The sequence below is a fragment of the Babylonia areolata genome, chromosome 34, assembly GCF_041734735.1.
Source record: "Babylonia areolata isolate BAREFJ2019XMU chromosome 34, ASM4173473v1, whole genome shotgun sequence".
In the NCBI taxonomy this organism is placed as follows: domain Eukaryota; kingdom Metazoa; phylum Mollusca; class Gastropoda; order Neogastropoda; family Buccinidae; genus Babylonia; species Babylonia areolata.
Window position 1 is genome coordinate 11,598,294 of NC_134909.1, and position 5,000 is coordinate 11,603,293.

At 39.1% G+C, this 5,000-nt stretch overlaps 1 protein-coding gene across 1 annotated transcript in view; it reads left to right on the plus strand.

Annotated features, from left to right (window-relative positions):
• Nucleotides 1–5,000, plus strand: part of LOC143277673 (uncharacterized) — an 86,909-nt gene that overhangs the window by 80,717 nt on the left and 1,192 nt on the right. The gene's annotated exons all lie outside the window — the stretch shown is intronic.

Sequence of the window (5,000 nt, forward strand, 5' to 3'; positions counted from 1 at the left end):
CCATGTCCATATAATAAAAACTTGGGCCTGACCTTGTTAGAGAAAACGCTAACTACAGCTCACGCAAAAAAAAAAAAATTAAAAAAAAAAAAAATGATGTTTTCTTCCAAAACAAAAGGACATTACTATAGCTAAAGGTAATCCAGCGTAGTACAGAGACTACAATTGGATGCTATAAAAACAAAATTTACTTCTAAAGTGACTTATTGTTGTGGTAATACACGTACCCCCATGCGTACAATCTGTGAATGTAGACAATTGATAACGTTTTTTCCTCATTCATTTACAAAATCTGCACTTCCGTTTGCTTCCATCGGAAACGTTCTATATGACAATCAAATTGTGTTTGAAATAGTTCAGAGTTTAGTAATGAGGAGCCCCATTGGTTCCCTGTTGTAATGTCACTGGTTGAGTTGTTTGTTGTTTTATTTTATTCATACTTTTTACGTGCAAATTCAGGAGAGAGTAATAGGAAAAGTAATGATGATAAAAAACGAGGCATGGGTGGGGTGGGGAAGGTGATGGATTTTCGTCTAAAATCGCATCGTGGATAGACGTTAACTCTCTCCATACGAACGGCGAAAGAGACGACGTTAACAGCGTTTCACCCCAATTACCGTCATCAAAATATTGCAAGCGGAAGGCTCTTATACTGAAGACATGAATGTTGACAAAAGAATACCACAATTCTGACGAGGGAAGCTAAAGGTTGGGTCATTCAGACACCCACTAGACATCCGAGGGGTCTGTGTAGAGGAGAAGAGAGGACTGGCCGTACTGAGTGAGTTAAACAAAAGAACGAACGTAACTTTGTAAACTTAGTTGAAAGAAAGAAAAACAAAAGTATATATTGCATGTAGCATAAGTCATACTGATTTATATGTAAACAGACAAACACACACACACACACACACACACACACACACACACACACACACACACACACACACACACACGCACACACACATACACATGAAAACAGTGCCTGAAGGAATAATCAGCTCGCTGGGCTTATGCGAAGAGCATTCATCAGGTGGTTTTTGTTTGTTTATTTGCTTATATCTATCTATATATATATCTATGTATATATCTATATATATATATATATATATATACAACAAATGTGGTGTTGTATATATGGATCTATCCACACGCTTTGATACCTTCTTGAGAGCGAATACGGAAATCTGAAAACTGAGGACCAACAGGTAACACATGAAAGATGAATTTGAAAAATTGAGTCCCGGAGGTGAAAAAGGAGATCATTTCAATACTGTGGGGCCAGAGATAGCACGACAGCGGAAACCACGGAAGTTGCGCTTGAAGCGACACTGTGTGTCATTGACGCAAAGCAGAGAGAGAGAGGGGGAAGGGGGGGGGGGGGTGGAGAGGGGGGAGAGAAGGGGGGAAAGAGCGGGAAAGAGAGGAGAAAGAGAGAGAGATGGAGATGGATATATATAAACAACAGTAGGCTCTTCATGTCTCAAAACTTGTATTCTTTAAAAAGCAGCAAATTTTCGCTATAAAAACAGCTTCTTCAGGCAAGGGAACAGAAGTGAAAGCTTTAACTCACTCAGTACGGCCAGTCCTCTCTTCTCCTCTACACAGACCCCTCGGATGTCCAGTGGGTGTCTGAATGACCCAACCTTTAGCTTCCGTCGTCAGAATTGTGGTATTCTTTGTCAACATTCACGTCTTCAGTATAAGAGCCTTCCGCTTGCAATATTTTGATAATGGTAACTGGGGTGAAACGCTGTTAACGTCGTCTCTTTCGCCGTTCGTATGGAAAGAGTTAAACAGCAACCAGTGAATAAAAAGTCAGCTAAAATCAGGTAAAAACTGGGCAGGTAAAAACATGCTGCTGCATGCAAAACAATTATAGAATTCACTTCGCACTCCACACACTGCCACCCCCTGCCTGCACACCATCATCGCTCCCATTACGTTTAAGGGGGGTGGGGGAGAGGGGGGGTGCGGGGGTGGGGGGGGGGGGTTGGGGGGGGGGGAGTTGGGGTGAACAACAGCAACAGTAGACTTGACATGTCTTCAGAACTTGTAATTTTAAAAGCAGCAATTTTTCGCTGTATAACAGCTTCTTCAGGCTCCCTGTCTCACACATAATCAAGTACAATAATCACCACTTCATGTTATAAATTTATTCACAAATCTGCCTCTTCCTATCTCTGTGGCTGCCTTCACCTCTACACCCCATCTCGCTCTCTACGATCGGCTTCGGAGACACTCTGTTTACGCATACTCAGATTCAAACTCTCGACTGTTGGACGCCCTTCGTTCACTGTCTCCGGACCTTGCATTTGGAATGAACTTCCTCTTCCGCTTCGTCAGGTCTCCTCACTCAGCTCTTTCAAGTCTGGCCTTAATTAAAACCCACCTCTTTCCAAGACAGCCTCCCTCCCCTGCCTTTTCTTTGTCTTATGGAATGATGGCCTAGAGGTAACGCGTCCGCCTAGGAAGCGAGAGAATCTGAGCGCGCTGGTTCGAATCACGGCTCAGCCGCCGATATTTTCTCCCCCTCCACTAGACCTTGAGTGGTGGTCTGGACGCTAGTCATTCGGATGAGACGATAAACCGAGGTCCCGTGTGCGGCATGCACCTAGCGCACGTAAAAGAACCCACGGCAACAAAAGGGTTGTTCCTGGCAAAATTCTGTAGAAAAATCCACTTCGATAGGAAAAACAAATAAAACTACACGCAGGGAAAAAAAAAAAAAAAAAAAAATGGGTGGCGCTGTAGTGTAGCGATGCGCTCTCCCTGGGGAGAGCAGTCCTAATTTCACACAGAAAAATCTGTTGTGATAAAAAGAAATACAAATTATACAAATTATGTTTCTCAAGTTTTGAGTTATGCATGCGTGTGAATGACTGGTGTGAAAGCGCTTTGATTTGTCTCTGCATAAGATTCAGCGCTATATAAATACTTGTTATTGTCATTATCTTCTACCGGTCATACACGTAAAATGTTACATGTCTGTCTGAGTGTGTATGTGTGTGCCTGCCTGAAATCTGATTGAATGACAAAGGAAACGAATGATCAGCGCCCAGCGACAGCCGTCAGTCGGCTCTACCCAGGTGGGCATGCAGCCTGTTGTGCAAATGACCCCGTGTTTGTAAAGCTCTTAGAGCTTGGTCTCCGACCGAGGATAGGCGCTATATAAGTATCCATATCAATCAATCAACACCAACCAAAAATATATACATATTGTTATCATCATTATCATGATCATTATTATTATCATTATTATTCATAACTTTCACCCGTCAGGTTATGTTTTATTCGCAGCAGGACTCATAGGTATTCTCTGCTGCAGGCCCGGGAAAAGCTTCCACCGGGCATGGATCGAGTAATATGATTTCAGAACCAATGGAACAGGCTTGGTAAATTAAACACAGTATGGAGCCAGCTTTTTTCCTCCCTGGAATACGTGAGACGGTCCTTACAACACGCTGAGTTTCATCAGAGAAAACCCCCCAAATAAAACAATACCCAGCACTTTTTGTAAAAAAAAAGAAAAGAAAAAGAAAAAGAAAAAAAGAACTGCAGTGTTGACTGAATAGGACAACTCCCTATCCCCTCTCTAGTGCTACTTTTCTCTCTATGATTATTTGGGTCAAAAAAAAAAAAAAAAAAAAGATCTGCAGTCACCAGACTGGCATCTTCTGAGGAAAACCAGTACAACACACACTGCCATCCTTTCTACTGCCGGAGGAATCTTAGGATGCAGATGAGGCCTGCTTCCATTTGAGGATCTCAATTTTCTTTCTTCAAGTAGATAGGAAAAAGGTAGATAAATAAATAATCAAATACATAACTAAAAAACAACAACAACAAAACCAACAAATAGATGAATGAATAAACAGATACATACAGACATACATTCAATATTCTTTCTTTGAATAAATAAGATAATTAGATGAATAAATAATCAAATGAGTACATACATACATATATATATATATATATATATATATATATATATATATATATATATATATATACATGCATACATACATACATACATACACCCATACATAGATAACTAATATGAAAAAAAGAATACAGACATACATACATACATACATATAAAAAAGATAAATAAACAAATGAATAAATAAAGGAAAAAAATAGATAGATAAATAAACAAATGAATAAATAGACATACTAATGAATAAATAAATAAGAGAGACAAACAAACAAATAAAAACGGTTTTTAACGGGGGCGAAATGAATAAAAAAAAAACCGAAACATAAACGTATAGATAAAAAAAAGAAGAAAAAGAAATCATGTCGTTTTTTTTTTAAATAGATAAGTAAATGAACAAATAAACAGATAGATTGATAATCAGATAAATAAACTGATAAATAAATAAATCAATGGAAAATGAATAAATGAATGAATAAGAGAGAGATACACACACAAACAAAAACTGCTTATAACGGGGGAGACATAAATAAATGTATCATAAAAAAGAACATTATTACTTTTATCGATTACTTATCGATAAAGCGTACATAACACATTGTGTATATAATGCCGCTGCAGATCCCCTGATAACAAGCAAAGGTCACACGTTCGTATTATTTTTAGATAGTATAACGTGTTCTTAACATCTGCCGTTCAGGTGTTTGCGAGGAAGATGAGGATACGTCTGTGCAGGAGACTGTATTCTCTGTTGTCTTGAAGTTAACACTGTTTGCAGAGGCCCTGGTTTTGACACACACACACACACACACACACACACACACACACACACACACACACACACACACACACACACACACACACACACACACACACACACACACACACACACACACACACACACACACACACACACACACACACACACAGCTGACAGACCTGGTAAAATGTGGGAGCACGTTTCTTCTGCAGTATAAAATTAATGACAAAACGTTTCTTATTTTTCTATTATTATTATTATTATTATTATTATTATATTATTGTTGTTGTTGTTGTTGAT